We start from the raw sequence: 19,746 nt of genomic DNA, 5'->3' as shown, positions 1-19,746 counted from the left end.
CTTTTCTGTGTAATTGCAATTTTGGTCATCCCTAAATGTAGCTTACTGTATTAGTGTATAAGCTGGGAACTAGAGGTGTGAGAGTTTGAAGAAACACTGTGTGCTTTACATGTTTATTATGCTATGAAAAGCTGCACTGTTGCTTAAAATAAGACAATGAGATATTAGATCTCAGATATTTGTGTGGGAAAATTCTTTGTAAATCTTAAGATGATATACCACTGTTCACAATAATTTGACTCTTCAAAGTTTTATGATTCTCAGACTATTTATTATGTGTCTGGCATATTTGCAGTATTTGTGTTACAGAAGCCTTCTCTCATATTCCCTTTGTCAGGGACCTCAGGAGTAGATATGACAGAAAGTTCCCAATCTGGGAAAATACTCAGGTGTTCTTGTGGATCCCACTGACTCAAATGAAACAAAAATGGTCTGGGATTTCAGCCCATGCAAACATCTTTTGTTTCACGCAAACATTATAGAAGAAAATATCAAGTGTAGAATATAATTCTTGTCAATACCATGTGTTCTGCTTGCTCAGCCGAATAATTAGTCTGTCTTTGCTATAGATTCAGTCTTTGGTACTGAACACTTGTTTTTTGCTGTTTTGAAACAAGATCCCAATTCCTGAAAAACATGATTCTGTGATGATAGCTGTTTGATGGCCCTTTATCACATATAGATAAGTTCACTATCTTTGGCAGGTGTATGTGTATATACTGCTTTTGGTCCTTCTTTATCTCTGGTTTTTTTTTTTTAGTGTATGCTAGCAAGTAGGATTCTCCCATCAGTAAAACCATTGTAATTTTCAGATGTAAAGAACAATGACAGGTCAGAGAAATACTCTTCAGCTTCTACAACAAGTAGGAATATTCTTTTAAGATGCTGCTATCTACAGTAGCCAAATGGACTACCATGTGTTGATAGATGTTAGCAGGAGCTAAAGGACAGATATATACCCCATACCTTTAACCTTGTCAGAATATACTGATGTTACTTCAGTGAGGTTTTGCCTTATTCCCGATTGAAAGAATTGCTGAAGGAAGCTAATGTCTTGCTGGCTGCTTCCTTGGGTCTGAGCTTGCAGACCAGTAGGTGAAGAAGCTTTTTTGACCTGCATAAGGGCAAAATGACCTCTTTTAATAGGTATGGAATCAACAATAAAGATGCTGTTCTGACTGATGAACGTCTCAATACATGTGACCATATTTGGAGATGGTCAAATGACCATGTTTGAGCAATATGGATGCTTCCTACATTTTCCATCTGGTCTCTTAAGGAAAAGAAGTTAAGTCTTTTGTTCCCCTCTTAATTCCTCTCTAAAAATATGTACCCTTTGGACAGTTTAAACAAAATTCGGAGGACATGAAAAACACCTCCAAGATGATTAAATTCCTTTGAGCTCCATGGAAGTTGTGAGGAGACAGAGTCAAATCACTTGCCTTCATGGAGAAAAAGGCAAGTGGCATCTCATGGAAGGGCAACACAGAGGGCATGAGCAGCTCAGGATGTTTCTGGAGTGCATTCCTAGTAACATCCTGACACAGGTGACCAAGGAGCTGATGACAGGAGATGCTGTGATGGACCTTATTCTTACAAAAAAAGAACTGGCCAGGGTTGTGAAGGCTGAGGGCAGCCTTGGCTACAGAGACCATAAATTCAGGAATGGAGTTCAGGATCCGGAGATGAGGGATCAAGGCAAAAAGCAGGATCACAAGCTTTGACTGCAAGAGAGAAAACTTGGTTTGTTCAGGGACCTGCTTAGAAGAATGCCGTGGGAGACAGCCCTGAAGGAAAAAGGCGTCCAGGAGAGCTGGTTGGTTTTCAAGGATCACCTCTGCCAAGCTAAAAAATTGTCTGACCCCATGTGCAGGAGGATGGCAGGAGGGCTGCAGAGATGAACAAGTAGATCCTAAGTAAACTCGGACTAAAGAAGAAACACACAGGAGGCTGAAGCTGCTTCAGGTAACCGTGGAGATAAGAAATACAGAAGCATTGTTCAAGTGTGAAGAGTTGGGGTTAAGAAAGCCAAAGCCCATCTGGAATTGAATCTGGAAGTGAACAGGAAGTACCACAAGATGGGCTTCTACAAGTACACTGGCAGCAAAAGGAAAACATGGGTCCTTCACTGAACTCAGTGGGGAACCTAGTGACAAAGTATGTGAAAAAGGCTGAGGTACTCAGTGCCACCTTTGCCTCAGTCTCTACCGGTAGGATTTGCCTTCAGCAATACTAGGCCCCTGCAAAAGTGGGAAATCAAGGAATACTTAGCCTGGGTAAAGGAGAATTAGGTTAGGGAACATTTAAACTAACTGGATGTTTGGGACCTGATAGGGAGGTTTGGGACAAGTATGGAGGGAGCTGGCTGATGTCATTGCCAGTTATCTTTGAAAGGTCATGGTGATCAAGGAAGGTTTCTGAGGACTTGAATGCAAATGTCACTCCTATCTTCAAGAAGAGCTAGGAGGATCTGCGGAACTCTAGGCTGATCACCTTCACCTTTATTCTGGGAAAAATGATGGAACAAATAATCCTGAAAACCATTTAAAATCTTATAAAGGACAAGGTGATTGGACATAGTTTGGATTTAGTGAAGAGGAACTCATGCTTAGCTAACTTGATTGACTTCTGTGAGGAAATGACTAGCTAGGTAAAAAGGGGGAGAGGACTGGATATTGTTTACCCTGACTTTAGGAAGGCTTTTTACACTGTATGCCATAACATACTCATAGACAAAGTATGAAGCACAGACTAGGTAAGTGAACAGTGAGGTGGACAGAAAACTGGTCTCAAAGGGTTGTGATAGGCCATCTGGAGGCCAGTCAATAGTAGTGTACCCCCGTGTTGATTATGGGGCCAATACTGTTTTAACATGTTCATTAATGACCTGGTTGATGGGACAGACAGCACCCTGAACAGGTTTTTAGATGATATCAAACTGGCGGGGGTACACCAGATATCAGTATGATATAGCAGTTGGTTGTGTTGCCATCCATAGGAACCGCAACAGGTTGAAGTATTGGTCCAACAGGAATCGTATGAAGCTGAAGAAAGGGAAATGCAAAGTCCTGCATCTGGGGAGGAATAACCCCAGGCACTGGTGCACACTGGGGGCTGACCAGCTGCAAGGCAGCCTTACAGAGAAGGCCCTGGGTGTCTCAGTGAACATCAAGTTTAACATGAGCCAGCAATGTGCCCTTGCAGCAAGGGCAGCCAATAGCCTCTGGGGCTGCATTAGGAAAAGTATTGCTAGCAGGTCAAAGGAGATTATTTTTCCCCCTACACAGGACTGGCGAGACCGCATCTGGAGCACCATGTCCAGTTCTGGGCTTCCCAGTACAAAAGAGACATGAGCTTAATGGAGCAAGTTTACTGAAAAGCCATGAAGATGATTAAGGGACTGAAGCACCTGTGATATGAGGAGAGGCTGAGAGAGCTGGGACTGTTCAGCCTGGAGAGGAAAGGGTCAGGGGGGATCTTATCAATGTGGATTGGTACCTAGTTGGAGGCAGTAAAGAAGGCAGAGACAGAGTCTTTTCAGTGGTATCCAGTGGATGGACAAGAGGCAATGTGCACAGATTGAACTGCAAGAAATTCCATTTAAACCTAAGGAAAAAAATAAAATACTGTGTGGGTGGTCAAGCACTGAAACAGGTGGCTCACAGAGGTTGCAGAATTCCCTGTGTGGATCTCATCATATCATTGATTTTTAAAGACAGCTCCTATCTGACTTCAGAAATGAATCCTACTTAAGAACTAAGAGCATGATTTGCACTCAAGTACCATGTTATGATAATGTCTCCTCTCTGTTATCAGAGGAATCACCCACTACTAGTCTCAGTAGCTATTCTGATGGTTTCAAGACGCTCTTTTTTCCTTTTTTTTAAGGTTGAGGCAGCTGAGCAGTTTCACTCTGAAATGAGATTTAAAATTGCTTTCTGTTTGTTTTAGATGTGGACTGCTTTGGAAAAGACTGGCTTCATGTTTGAAATTAAAAAGTCAGATCTCTACTGTTTATAACTAAGTTAACATATATAATATTCTCTGAACATATAAAGATTGCAGTATCCGTGCAATGTTGTCATTTCAGGGTTGCCTTTCTGCAGGTCCATTTTTGAATTAGTGCAATGAGGCATAACACAACTGAGACAGAACTCGCACTGATACCGTTGCTAACTCCGTCACACTTGCTATGCTAATTCCCACGCAAAGCCCGACCTGGTGCCACCATTTTCCTGTGCTCTTACTTTACTACTTGCTTTACAGACATATGCAAGGCACTGGACCTCATTTACTGTCTCAGCAATCTCTAGTTGTCATAAGTTCTCTGTAGACAGAACACCACAAACCAGCTAAAGAAGAGGTTGAAATTCCACTCACTTTCAGCCAAACACTAATGCAGAAGCCATTTTTAGTAACTTAAGTGCTCTCAAATGTCTCCCCTAGGAAGAAACTCTCCCACAGTATTAAAGAGCCTTTGAGCAGAATACCTGCAAACATTTCTCCAAATTTAGGGGTTTATTTCTCTAGAAGTTCAAACTCTTCATGCTTGGTAGTTTGGTCATTATAAAGATGGCCACGTGACCTCTGAATTCAGAGTCCATGCCTTTTGCTGAAATAATAATGATGTCAACCCTTATAAACGTACACTTGGTCTAAAAATAAAATCAGAATTGTGTCAATGTTGTTGAAACAAACTCCATAGCATTATTTCAAGGTGTTATCTAGGAAAAGGATTCATCGCACTGAACTTAGCCATGATTTCATTCCACTGAAATTTTAATATGATCCCCTATAGTTATACATATTTCTTGGGGTCTTATTCAGCTAAAGAGTTGTTGCTATGATGGAAATATGGTCTTATCTGAGAGGAAAGGGGAGGGTATTCTTGTCATTACAGTGTTGCCCAGAGATAGAAGAAATTTGGGGTTAATTACAGTGTTTTTCTTAAGCTTCCTGTATGATCATTGGCAAGGTGTTCTGGATGAAAATTACAATAGTAACGTCAGAGCTGAAGTTGTACCAAATGCTCTAACTCACTTCCCCTGCTAAATTCTGTGATCTGTGTTCTGAAGCTGGGGTAGAAATTTTTCTGTACTCTTCTCTGTCTTCCTGAGTATTTAGATTATATGCTGTTTGCTTCACAGGTTGATTCTTAATGCATGTTTTTATCATGTTTACACTCAATAGCACCACTGTCTGGATAGGGAATTTTAAGAGCAATAACTAAACATATAAAATCATCCTAACAAATTGAAAAGGGTAAATTGGAATGACACATTCAGTAATACTGCCAAGCTATATATCTTTCATCTAATGTAATCATCCAGATGCTGTGCCTAAACAAACAGTTAATGCATTAGTAAGGATTGACATAATTTATTGAAAGGTGCTGCAAAAGACTTCTGAAGCACTATTACCTTGCTCTGAATGTTAGAATAACAATAGCAACAAAAATCCTCATTCAATCCGTAGTTTTGGGACCTGCTTAACAGATGCCAATAAGCCTTTTGGAAGGGTTCATATAAATCAATGCAAACCAAAACAAAATCCGTAAGATAACCCTCAAGCAATTAGTTAATCCTTGTTATTCCCTATTGTCTGGGCCAGAAGTTTAATGAGGCTTCTCAAGAGACCACTACAGTGTGTGTCTCTGAAAATCAGCGTGTCATTGACATTGTGTTATTGGAACAATAATATACCTGTTGCTGCTGTAAATGACTGTTTAATATCCAAAAATTGGTCTGGTTTCTGAGAGATCAATGAGAATAGTTTATCTTTTGTCACAGGGGAGTTTATGATTATGCCTTAATCTTATAGATCTCAAGAAAATAAAATAAAGTCTTATTATATCAATACAGTTGCACAGAGATAGTGTAGTGTAAGGTTTTGTTGGCATGTCCATTATAAATCTTTTATTCCAAGGAGGTATAACTCAGTTGTATGCATTGGCTCTGAGCTAAAGCTTGGCAAAGTGGTCTTATCACTGTGGGAGATTATTTCAAAATACAGTTCCAATGAAATAACCTTTTAGTGTGCGAATGATAAGTTTTAGCAGAATGTACTTTTACCAGTGGCAGATATCTATATTTAGGTTTATGTTCATTAAAAATAGGAAAGTAAAAAATCTATTTCTCTTTCCACAGTTGCTGAGAAGATGTGTTCAGGATAGCTGAACTCAGAACATCTTTGGGCACCTTGAAAAGGAGGGCTAATCCTCGTCCCATTGAAGCCTGCTAAAGATTTTCCATTGAGTTCAGAAGGGTAGAGATTTTAAGCTGAATCATTATATACTCACTCAGAAACAAAATTTGTCTTCCACTCTCAGTCTGGCTGACTGAGAATATTCCTCATGATTTGCATTATTGGTGTCAGTAGTGTAAAGTGTCAGTTGAATGTAATTTGCTTGGAGAGGATGGATTGCCTAGTAAGATACAAACAGAAACTTGTCCAATCCCACTGAATTCACTAGCAAACATTCTGTTTACTTCAACGTTCAGAAAAACTGGTGTTTATATATTAAAAGCAAGAGATGCACAGATAGTAAAAAAAAAATACAGTTTTTTTCAGTGTTTTGGGATTATTTAATAGTTTTGATTGTCACTGCTGATCCAAATCAGATGGTATTTTAAAGTACTAGTGTTGTGGGAACATATTTAGCTAACGGTCACAAGAGCATTCCAGATGCCTTTAGAAGGCCTTGAACAGAATAAACAAGAAGACAAAAATAAGAAAGATACCAATTAGAAAAACACAGGTGCGCATTCCACGATAAAGAGAACTTGGCACAAACAACCTCAATTCGGCAGTTTATCTTGACCAATTAGACTGAGACAAGTCTCGCATGTTTTAGTATAACCAATTATGTCTTATGTTTATGCGCATGTACAGTGTTGATATAACCAATCATTAAGTGTAACTAGGCGCGTGGACAGTGCGTGAATAATGTGTGTAACCAATAGTAAAATAGCTAAAGGCATGTACGGATGTAACCAATGTGTAAAATGATGTCTGATGCTCTAGTAAAGTGGGCTTCACCTGATCACATTGGTCTGTGTGTGATGTCCTGAGCCTCTGCATACTAGAACAGCATCAAGCTGTTGCTTGTCCTAAACCTAATATTTCTTAGGGTAAAACCCCAATACTGGGCACTTCAAGATTTGGAAGAATGAAAAAAAAAAAGTTGAGATAACTTAAAACCAAGTCAAATACATTTGACATTTCCCAAAAACTTTTGGCAGCAACTAGAAGAAAAGTTTGTGGTTAAAAGACTATATTGAAAAATCGAGTTTAGAGTTACACAATGCACATGGTAAAATGCCTTCCTAGAAAGAATGTTAATTATGAATGACTGTGTATTTGGTATCCTAGATGGATTTTAGATCAATAAAATTCAAGTTCAGTGTTTATTTTACAGTGACAGTCAAGTAACAAGGAAAACCAAGAAATATAATAATGACAAATAGTTTAAAAATCTGCTATTTACCTCACTAAGACAACAAAGATTATTCTAAATGGAATTATGCATTATTTTATTAATGGACGCATCTTTGGTTCACAACACTCTTGGACAGTTCATGCATGCTTTTAACTCCTGCTGACTAGTAACAAAAGGGAAACTTAGAAGATATTTCAGGGGATTTGATAGTAAAGAGCCTAAATCTCATTAACTTTAAGGTCTTTTGAACATCTTGACTCATTTGAGAGGAGAAAATTGTAGTGCAGGTGCTCTCCTAAACCCTCCAAACTTTTGAATAGGTACTTCTGATCTGTAACTCTTGGTTATAGATGAAAAAACAGATATTACCATTTTTAATTTAGAATCATCTCAAAATCTGTCATAGAAATATAAGTCTAAAAGGAATGGAGTGAGACCATGTACTCTGTTCCCTACCACACTTGAGTAGTATCAGCTGTATCATACTGGACAGGGGCGTGTCTAACCCATCCTTAAAGATCTCTGATGCTTAAAGACCCTGAAACTCCTCAAGAATTCAGTGCTTTGCTAGCCTTAGCCTTATTTTCCTGACAGCAAATCTGAATATTCCCTTGTGTATTTGACACTCCCCATCAGCATGGAGGACAGACAATGCCACTCCTCTTTGTAAGAGTCATATAGAAACACATTGAAAACTGTTCTCCTATCTTCATGACCTCTCCACTCCTTTCCCATCTCCACTCTGGATTTTGAACAAATGGGAACTTTTTGCGATTCAGTTGTTGTTCCCAGTTATCATTTTCTAGCTCACTCACTGCATGGCCAAAACTTGGCATGATATTCCAGCAGAGGCCTTGCCAAGGCTCTGGTGACTTAAAGGTTTGTGCAGGCCCTATAGGTATCCATATATAGATGTATTTGCCTTTCATGCTGTTTGCATATTTTGCAACATATTGCTCAGTTCTTGCTTGGCTTCCAATTCAAAATAACATCATCCTTTGCTCTGAAAAACTGTCATCTGGCAGTTGTTTACATGACTATTTTCTCTTTAGTACAATAGGCTCTTTATCTTTAATGATACAGAGATATTTTCTTTTATCCCCAGACAATTTTTATTTTTCCAGTTTAGGAACATCATTTTCTAAGCCTGTCCTTCAGGTTCCTGATAGTCATTCTCAGTTTAGCATCTTCAGTTTTAACAAGGATAGTCTCTTTTTCGTAATGGAGGTTATCAACAAAAATACTGAGGAGTGACAGGTTTAGGGATTTCTAGTGTAATGATGACCAGTAATCATTATAAGTAAGGGTTTTTTTTCAACCAGTTTTGTACTCTTTTGTAACCTCTATGACACTCTCTTGTTTTGTTTATGAAAAGTCATATGACACAGTCAAGAGCCTTAACAGAAGGCAAGATATTTGTGTTACATTGCTTTTCCTGTCACAGGAGGAATGGGGATATTGTACTTGACAAACTCATATAAACTTGCTGCTCATCATTTTGTAATCCACTATATGGTTACAGACTTTTTATTTGTTCCAGTGTTTTTTTCTGGAAGTGGAAATTGACAAGTCTGTAATTCTAGTGTAAAAACTCATTCTTTTTTGATCTTCTGATCTTCTTCCCATAAATTCTCAAGGATACCATTTTAGGTATTTCTACTTCAAAGAAAGAGTAAAAAGTGAAATAAGGAGAACAGAGAAAGTAAGAGCGTTGTGGTTTTTTGGTTTGGTTGGGGTTTTTTTAGTTTTTATGTATATTTTTAGCCCTTTTAAAAAGTCTCATTGAAGAAGTGCCTGAAAGTGCGTTTGTGTTTTGTTTGGGGAGATTTAACGCTATTGCTGTCCATCCTTGCTATCTTGGTACATCATTGCAATTTGATCAACACTTATAGCCCCTCATAGATTTGAACACCCAGGAAATATGGAAGAAAAATTTGTTTCTCTCCCCACAGAATTTACGATCTAAGTTGACCTACTCCTGCTTAGGCTGATGGATAAATCAGTCCATGAAACCCCTAGATGAATTTTGGCTTTGATGGTCTGTGACTGTATCAACAGTAGCAAGTATTATGGTAAAATCAGAATGAATTTGTGAAGTGAAGTAGTTAGTGCCATGGATCTGACATCCACACTATGTGTATTTCAAAGATTTTACTTCAGATTAACTCAAGGATGGCCCTATTGACTAAGCATGCCCTGGCGTTGGCATGATGAGATGTGCTTTGGTTTAGTTTCATGTGGAATGAATCTAGTTCACATGCTCTGGGGCTACACTGTGGCACAAACCAAAGCACAGTAAGTAAGGGGGAAATAGGAGATTTCCTTCTGCGGTGCAGTCCTTATTCGCACTAAAGTACTATGTATTTTCTAGGGATACTCCCATAATTTTGGATAATGCGTTGGTTGGTATCCCTAATGTTAAAAGACATCATCTAACTTTAAGGTGTTCATAGTCAGTTCAGTAGTCACTTATGCATCTAGCCACCATTAGTCTTGGGTTTCAGATATGCCATGGAGGTCACTTTTGTAGGAACATGTAGTTTCTGCATCTTCCTTCTGCTGTGCTTCAGTAATGAAAAGCTGAAATACAGTTGCTCTCTCTATTTCTGATTTGCTTTGCCAAAACTCACTGTATTATTAATTGGTGGTTTTCTTTGCTTCTTGGAAGGGTGTTGTGGGTAATGTGCAAGGAGGGGTTTTTTTTTTATAGTAGTTTCCTGCCAAGGCAGAGGAAAAACTACATCACTTCAGTGCATGCCATGATATCATGTGATATGGCCTGTGTTACAGATAAATCTGAGGAGCCTACAGTGTGGCAAGAAGTCCAGCACCTTCTAGAATGATAAAGATTTTTGTGGTCATTGTGATTACTCAGAGTCTAGTTAGATGAGTCTTTCTGTGTGTGAAATACGGGAACTATGCTAAGGAGCATGTGTATATTTATGTGTATATGTACAGGCATATATTTATGTTGTTTTTTTCCTTAGTTTACTGTGCCTTTACATGTGCCTTGTAGCAGCACAGTAGTAATCAATGAGGAAAGGGCATCATTAAACTATTCAACTAACTAAACACTGTATTATTAATTGGTGGTTTTCTTTGCTTCTTGGAAGGGTGTTGTGGGTAATGTGCAAGGAGGGTTTTTTTATAGTAGTTTCCTACCAAGGCAGAGGAAAAACTACATCACTTCAGTGCATGCCATGATATCAGTGGCAAGAAGGATACCAGGTGAAGGCTGTATGTACTGTTCTCCACTTGCCTGGCAAGCTTTTCAGGGTCATCAAGATGCCGCTATTGTAAAAGCAGTTGCAGCTGTATGACAAGAGAGGAGCAGCTCCAAAGTATTCTAGAGGCCAGATTAACATGGCCATTATTTAGGTCACATATAATGAGGCCCTGCTATGCATTAAGGAGAGACCTAGAGAGCTGGGGCAGTGACTGGGACTGGGCACATCTGCTCCTGTCCGTTCCATCAGCCCTTGCAACGAGGTCATGGCGTGGGGCTCCATGTCACTTGATGCAAACAGAGATGGGGTTTGTGAATATCCATCCATTTGCAGACCTGAACTCTGCTCCTTTCAGAAAAGTTGCAAGCTGCACTTAACCTGGAGGCACTCTCTGTGCCATCGTCCTTGTTTCTGCCTGCCCCAGCCTGCTGTGCAGGTGCTTCTTCCACAAGAGCACATTCTGTAAGGAAGGACCATCTGCTCCTCTCTTGGATGGCTTTCCACTATAGTGAAATACCATTAAGAAAGATAAATCACTCTCTTTTTTTCAGCCATGTTCTTTTGAATAATGATAGGTTACAACTCACCCACAATAAGCTGTGAGCAAACAAGTACAACAGTTCCATCACCTGGCACAGCCCACAAGGACAGTATGGGAAAGGGGTTTGCTGGTCTTCACACTTCTCTTACAACTGCACCTGCAGCTTTGGTGCAAAATGAAGCATCATCAGACCTCCCAAAGCTAGGGCAAGCCTGTCTCAGAGCCCTGTGTCTAAATGCCGTATGATGGATTTTCATCAGGCAACCTGTAGTACAAGGAAATTTGTAGCCCAGAAAAACTATGGGAAAGAAATGCTTGTGCAGACCTTAATAGGAAGAATTAATAGTGGTCATTTCACCTGTGCTTGACTTTAAATAGTGTATCTTAATTAATAATAAAATGTTCTTGATCAATGTGTAGTCATTGTCCAAATTTAAAAAGTGGAAAATCTTTGTTAAATGCAATGAAGATGGCTAAAAAAGAATTATTTCAGCATTTGATTTTTGAGTATTTCACTCTTTGCCCCTAGTATTTTGGAGAAGAGTATGAAAGGAAGAAGGCTTTATGCTGTTTTATAAAATACTTGCTCGAACAGTCAGCATTCCTTTAAAATGAAATTGAATGGAATGACTCTTCTTTACATCCTTTCAGAATAAAGAAAATACCGAGTGATTCTTTGGCATTAACCAAAACCACCACTGCTGTTCCCACAGTGGCTGTGAATGGACCGCTCTACTTTAGCAGGGGGAGTCCTTGGTAACTCATTAAAATCTGAAGAGACTTGCAGAACAATTGAGCACAACGTCTCCTCCAGTCTGTGTTGCTCCTGCCTTCGCAAGGTTCATAAACAAAAAGCCTTAGTCTTTATATCACCATTGATACTTCACAGCATTTTACTTTTTATCTTCAGCACTTGTTACATTGTATAAACAACCTGCCTTCATCTCCTGCACCAAAACCCAGTAATTGCTGGTAGTTACGTGTATCTTCCCACCTGTTTCTCACGTCAGTGATTGTGGTATGAGGTGGTCTAGGAAAATAAGTTGATTTTGTCAGATTCTTTTGATGTCATTGTAAAAGGAAAGTTTGTCCATGATTTAAGATGCCTGGTAGGATTCACTTCAGTGCTACTAATTTCTGTATTATTCCTCCTGTAAGCTGTGAAAAGCAGTAGCAGTACCCAATATTCTTCTTGGCATTGGTATTTTCAACACTTAGGTGAAGGTGAAAAGTCACTAGTGTTTGTGAAGGATTTTTGATAGGGATTTTTTATTTTCTCTCTCTCTTTTTTTTTTAATGAAGAAAGGAATGTTAACAGTAGGAGTTGTGCAGCAGGTATGTAAGGGTTAATCCACAGTTTTGCATTTGAGAAGCCAGAGTAGCCAGCTAAATTTAAAGGATCCCTTTAAATTTCCAGGTCTGTACAAGGGGGAAATCCTGCACAGTTGGAACAGGAGCCCTACTTGAGGAAAGTCAAAGAAGAGGGGTGGGGAGGATAGTGGCATCCCTCTCCTTTTTCCCCAGGGGGAAAGGTCAACTCGCCCTAGAGGAAACATCCCCACAGTTTGAAACACTAACACAGTTATGCGGCCTTAGGAGGTATGTCAAACTTCAGTGCAATCTGAATAAGGATGTGGATTTGATAGCACTTACCAAAAATCCCCCGACCTTTAAACAGAAAAAAAGGTTTTTGAACCTAATTCTAGCAAAACTCTTGCTATAGCAGTTTTAAAAGATATACTAGTGTCTGTATGTTGTGAACATAGCTTGGTAACTCTCAATGTACTTGCTGTATTATTATTTGGGGGTCAATGGGGAGAAAAGGAACCAGCCAAACATTTACTTCTTCACAGATTTTAAGGTGAGAAAGAATCATGATAGTCTATTCTGATCTGCTGCACAAACCCTTTTTTGTAGCTTTTATTTACATGTACTGAGATGAAAATAAATAACAATAATAATGCTTAGAGCTTATGAACGAAAGCAATAAGCACATGAAACCTCAGCTGTGTAGCTCCACATACCATATTGTATGTTCATTATGTATTCAGTTAAGTTGATGGGGAGAAAATTACCAGCATGGTCTAAAAATGCAGAATGTTCATCCTAGGAAAAAGATGAGTTTGGGGCTCTGAGTGGAACATCTGCTGTTGGGAATATGGGAAGGGACACACAGAGGTGCTATCCATCTCTCCCTCCCTCCCTCCCTCCACTTCCTCTGACATCTATCTTATTTCTTTTCACTGGAGGTTAGGTGGCTTGTGGAACCCACCAGCTGACTCAGGATCAATGTAAACAAACCTTCATAGTCAGTACAGCAGAGAATGGTTAAGTAATCTAGGGACAGAGCTCAGTTACATTTTCTGATGCTTTTCCCCGGTGGGCTTTTTTCAGTATATATTTTTTCAGTATATATTGTCAAATACAGTGAGATGTAGGATTCACATAAGATGTGGCAATTAGATTATAATTTCTTTAAATTTATTCTAGTAGATCAAACAAATTAGTTGTCCATTCATGCGAGTGTCTGATTAGCGAGTCACTGCTACTTCCGAGGTCCTTCAGTTTTAAGCAGACAGCCATATCCTTTAGAAAGTCCAGTGCAAAATAAATTTTCATTAGATTATTGTTACTTCCAACTGAATGTCTTAAACATCACTGATTGACTACTAGGCTGCTAAAGCATCTCAAAGAATTCAGAAGAAGTTAACATGTTTTGTGAGGTTTGGTAATAATAAGCTAGAATGAAGGTGAAATGAAGAATGAATTAAGGTGGATTCTTAGGTTCTTAATGACAAGTATTTCCTTAATCAATGCAAAAGATTGCTTCAAAATACAATTCCTTCCCCAATGCCTTATTTGATAACCTTCCATAATTGTTCTCTAATTTCTCTAATTCTCTATTTCATTACTGGGTGGGGTGTTGTTATGGGTTTGTGTGGCGCGGGTTGGTTTTTTTTGTTTTGGTACCGTGTGAGGGTGCGCAGGGCCGGCTCCTGCTGGAAGCCGCTGGAAGCTCCCCCGGCTCGGAGCCGGACCCGCCGCTGGCCCAGGCCGAGCCCCTCCGCGACGGCGGTCGCGCCTCTGGGAGAGCAGATTCCAGAGGGGAACGGCCCGTGAGTCGGGGGAGTGGGATGTGAGAGGAACCCCTCTGCGGATACCGAGGTCAGGGAAGGAGGAGGAGCGGGGGAGGACGCGGTGAGGCGGCAGGCTGTCCCCCCCAGCCCGTGGAGGGGAGCGGGGGAGCGGAGGCCGCCCAAAATGGCCGCGCCTCCGTGGCTGAGGCAGTCTGTGACTGAAGGACCGCACCCTGTCTGCGGAAGGGACCCGCGCTGGAGCAGTTGGTGAGGAACTGCAGCCCGCGGGAAGGACCCGCGCTGGAGCAGTTGGTGAAGGGCTGCCTCCCGCGGGAGACACCCCACGGCGGAGCAGGGGCCGAGCGCGGAGTCCTCCTCCCCCCGAGGAGGAAGGAGCGGCAGAGACAAGGGGTGAGGAACCGACCCCAGCCCCCGTCCCCTGCTCCCCTGGGGAGAGAGAACCGGGAGTGGGGCTGAGGCGGGAGGGCGGGAGGGAAGCTGCTCTCGGGTTGGGGTTTACTCCCCATTATCCTTGGTTTGGTTCGACGGGTAGCAAATGAAATTGATTTTGTTTCTTCCCCACGTTGAGCCTGTCTTCTGCCCGTGACCATAAGTGGTGAGTGATCCCTCCCTGTCCTTGTCTCAACCCACGAGCGTTTCTTTATATTTTCTCCTCCTCCCACCGAGGCCGGGGGGGAGTGTGAGCGAGCGGCTGTGTGGTGCTTTGTTACTGGCTGGGCTGAAACCACGTCAGGTGTAAACTGCATTCATTGAAGATTACTTGCTACTCTGGAGGACAGGATGATTTTGTCCATAAAATCCACTGATCACATGCTTTAAAGTTGTTTTGTATTAGCTCAAAATTATCAGTGCTACTTCATAATAATGAAGATGACATTAGACAGGGTCACGATAAACATTTTGAAATTCAGGGAGCTTTTTAATAATGAAATTCATTATCAGCTGAAGGGCATATCTCTTACCAATAACTGTCAAGGGAATCAAAGCAGATTTTATTTCTAATTCGGGTATCTCATTTAGATGACTAAACAAAAGTGGGAGAATTTAAGTCTGGAGAGTCTTGAGTGTACAGAGGAAAAAATGCATAGGAAAATTGTAGATACTGTACAGCAATGAAGTTGAGTTAAGCATTTCTTAAACTTACAAAAAAAAAAGGTAATCATTATTTTCAGATATATGTCTCCAGTAGTTTTTCTTATGCTTTGCTTTTTTCCTAAGGCATTAGAGAAGCGATATTAGAAGTGCAAAGTATCAACCCTTTAAAGGTGTGTTGGGTAGATTCTGTATGAGAATATTGTTTTATTCTTGGTTGATGTCCTGCTGCTTATTTAGAAAATATATAGTTTAAACTATCAAGATTATTGAATCTTATAAGCCGTGACATGGTTTAACCCCAGCCAGTAACTAAGCACCATGCAGCTGCTCCCTCACTCCCCCCCACCCAGTGAGATGGGGGAGAGAATTGGAAAAAAAAAAGTAAAACTTGTGGGTTGAGATAAGAACAGTTTAATAGGACAGAAAGGAAGAAAATAATAATGATAATAATAACAGTAACAAAAAGACAATAATAATAAAAGGATTGGAATATACAAAACAACTGGTGCAAAATGTAATTGCTTACCACTTGCTGACCAATGCCCAGTTAGTTCCTGAGCAGCTGTCTGCCCCCAGGCCAAATCCCCCTAGTTTATATACTGGGCATGACATCACATGGTATGGAATATCCCTTTGGCCAGTTTGGGTCAGCTGTCCTGGCTGTGTCCCCTCCCAATGTCTTGTGCCCCTCCAGCCTTCTCACTGGCTGGGTGTGAGAAGCTGAAAAATCCTTGACTTAGTCTAAACACTACTTAGCAACAACTGAAAACATCAGTGTTATCAACATTGTTCTCATACTGAATCCAAAACATAACACTATACCAGATACTAGGAAGGCAATTAACTGTCCCAGCTGAAACCAGGACAGCTGAAAAATGTTGGAAAGATCTTAATTTATCTTTATTTTTCCTGACTTATGATGCTTTTAGATCGTTTCTCACAATTAAAAAATGAATGAAAGCACTGAGAAATGTATTTACTTTCTAGAGAATGGACTGTGATTCCCTAATTCACATTGGTGAGTAGTTTTTTCAGCAGACATATTAAAAATGTACTCACTAGACAAAGGAATTAATGACTGTAGATTGTTGAGATGTGAGAAAAAAAGGATTCATGGCCCATTTCTACCCTCACAGATCTGCCCAGAGATATCCGGCTAGGTAGTTTTACTCAAAAGTGTGGCAATCTCCTAGACTGCTCTAGCTCTCTGGGTTTGGTCGAGTTAGTACTGTGTATCACAATGAAACAGCTCAGTATCATAGGAAGTATTTAGTTCAATTTGGGAAATATTTCTTATATAAGAATTTTACTAGTCCTCAAAATTTTTACCAAAACAATCAGAAAAGTAGATGTTTGCTTTCAAAGGAATCTTTCATCACAGATTTGTACTACGGGATTAGCAGGCAGAATGCTTAGGCTTGCTTGCTTTGAATGTATGATTCCTTGCAATGTCTTCATGTTGCTTTTGTCAACTCTGTCCATAAGTAATTGTTGAATATAATGTTTGGTCTCTGTGGATCTTTGTGATGTTATTCCTATTTATCATAGTGCCATGCCATGCATGGTTAGTATTCAGACAGGATGGAGATACTCCATTTTTCTGTGGGTGAAATTCCACAGTCAGGTAATTCACACCACTCCTACAGATTTTAAAAGCCTTTCAGCAAGTGCAGATTTTCTGAAGAGCAGAAAGGGCTGAGCAAACATCTGAGTTTGCTGGTCTTATACCTTCACATATTTGCTACACTGTTATTTGTGTGCCTCACAGTCATCTCATCTTTAAAATAAAGGTGTTGCTCAGGGATTTCAAGGACTGAGACTGAGCTCCAGTGAATATTGACAGCTATTGGCTGCAGCTTAACATTGTCTAAATTGCCTGAATAATCATCACTTTTTATACTTCAACATTATCTTCTTTGAAAGCTACTCATCTGGTTTTTAAATCTCTTTGGGAACAGCACTGTGAAATGGAGATGCCATCTGTCATCCTGTCTGAGACCAGCCCTGCAAATGCAATGCCATCATTGTGTTGCTGTCACAATCAGAGCACATAATATGTTGATGGGATAATTGCCTTGAATGCCACTGGCTTCCACTTTGAAGGTAACAGATTCCAGAACTAAATTAGGATTCAAACACAGCAATTGTTCTCTTGTCTCTTGTATTACTTTCTCTTCACAGTCTGCCCCTCTATAAAAAGGATACAAATGCAAACAATTCAACAGTTATCAATTTCATAAACAGTATGAGCTATGTTGTTTCTAGCTCTATGGAGATTTAGAAGGGCATAAAGTTGTGGAGGCACTGTTGAACCTGTACACCTGTATGAGGCACTTTCTCAGTTTGCTCAGAGTTTGGAGGGAAGGACCTCTCCAGAAGATGATTCAGCCCATCTAGAATATGAATTACCTGAAGAGCACATGTCTCACCACTAATTGCAGAGGAAATCAAGGAATATTCCTAATTTAGATGCCAAAAGCTGAGTGGGTCAAGTCCAGATTGGAGACCCTAGATGATGGGGGGAATGGGAAGCTTATTATGTGACCCTGACTATCATGACACCACATTTTGGAATAGTCTTTTTTCATCACTTTTTCCTCCCTTTCATATTTGTGCTAACTTAAAATGCACTCTGGTTTTACAATAGCAAGTAGAAGAGATTAAATTCCTGGAACGGTAACAAACCCTTATTTGTCTTTACTGAATTCAAGCTCAGTTTAATTTGGATTCAGCTCTGAGTGGCTCTCCATGAATTTACTCTGGGTGAGCATCTCAACTGCAGTGCGGAGGCACTGGCTTTTGCAGTTAGTCAGGCACTTGATCATGATGGTTGTGGTTTGAGGAAAAGATTCTTGAATGATTAGCAGAGTTTTTTCCAGGAGAGGGTACTGCTGTATGGCATTTACTTTCCACATTTAGAGTCAGTAACATAAATAAGCACATAGGAGATGCAACAGGTCAAGTTTATGTTTTGCAGTGCAAAATGCTAGAACTGTTTGGCAATAGATGGCTGTTTCTGATAAGTACTTTGGGTTTATACCCATTTTCTGTAGATTCTTTAGGATAAGACCTCTCTAGATCCTAGAGATGTTGTGAGGCTCCCTTGAAACAGTGATGGGAACAATATAAATTAGTAGATGGATGTAGATCAACACAGAAGGAAGTGTTGCCTCCTTTGCAGGTATACATAGGAAGAGTAAGGAAAATTCACTGTAACAACTTAATACCTTAGAAACCCAAAATTATTTTCCTTGTGAGAAGGTTTTTTCACTCCAGCCTGGTCCCGTGCAAGCCAGCTGTGATTTAAAAACTATGGGATTGCCTTTAAGAGACACAGAAGCCAAGATAATACATCTGGCATTTGAACAATACTTACTTGTTCAAGCTTGGCACTGTGCTCAGTGCAGTTGATGCACTTGGTCTGCATTGTGGCCAAAGAGGAGTGCCTTCAGACCTGTCTGCGTTATGCCATGGAGAACCTCAGTGAGTGATGTGTGGTGGCTCTCCAACTTTTGACAACCAAGTTGGAAGCTTAGGCAAGGTCCGACTTTCTGCAAGTAAATAACCCAGACTTTTTCTGAAAGATTTTGCCCCTTGAAACATCTTCAGCCAGACACACAGCCTTTCTCAAAGAGTGTTTTCTTAAAGATTTGAGAAGGAACATATGTCTGGGAAACAACATCAGCTACATTTTAAATGAGTCTCTTTTATCAGTGCAATAGGTTTCTCATCTATGGACTGTGGTGGTGAGCCACCAGTAATTTGGTGAAGGTTTGGAAAGTTGTCAGCACATTCCTGCTCCCTGTTGCTAGGGAAACCTCTCTGTGGGTATTTCTGTGCTCACAGTTGTCGTGGTTTCACCCCAGCCAGCAACTAAGCACCACACAGCCGCTCACTCACTCCCCTCCCCCACCCAGTGGGATGGGGGAAGAAAATAGGGAAAAGAAGTAAAACTCGTGGGTTGAGATAAGAATGGTTTACTAGAACAGGAAAGAAGAAACTAATAATGATAACACTAATAAAATGACAACAGCAATAATAAAAGGATTGGAATGTACAAATGATGCGCAGTGCAATTGCTCACCACCTACCCATCGGCACCCAGTTAGTCCCTGAGCAGCGATTCCCCTGCCCCCACTCCCCAGAGTTTATATACTAGATGTGACGTCACATGGTACGGAATACCCCGTTGGCCAGTTTGGGTCAGGTGCCCTGGCTGTGTCCTGTGCCAACTTCTTGTGCCCCTCCAGCTTTCTCACTGGCTGGGCATGAGAAGCTGAAAAATCCTTGACTTTAGACTAAACATTATTTAGCAACAACTGAAAACATCAGTGTTATCAACATTCT

At 40.4% G+C, this 19,746-nt stretch overlaps 1 long non-coding RNA gene across 2 annotated transcripts in view; it reads left to right on the top strand.

Moving 5' to 3' along the window:
- The first annotated feature begins 14,657 nt into the window (after window positions 1-14,657).
- LOC115353116 overlaps window positions 14,658-19,746 on the top strand; it is a 50,204-nt gene continuing 45,115 nt past the window's right edge. For both annotated transcript variants that reach the window (XR_003927433.1, XR_003927432.1), the window contains exons 1-2: window positions 14,658-14,694; window positions 17,358-17,502. This is a non-coding gene — a long non-coding RNA (uncharacterized LOC115353116). The remainder of the gene's footprint in view (window positions 14,695-17,357; window positions 17,503-19,746) is intronic.

Source organism: Aquila chrysaetos, chromosome 18 (assembly GCF_900496995.4).
Source record: "Aquila chrysaetos chrysaetos chromosome 18, bAquChr1.4, whole genome shotgun sequence".
NCBI lineage: Eukaryota > Metazoa > Chordata > Aves > Accipitriformes > Accipitridae > Aquila > Aquila chrysaetos.
The sequence above is the reverse complement of the archived record's forward strand: the minus strand, read 5'-3'. Positions and strand labels throughout refer to the sequence as shown.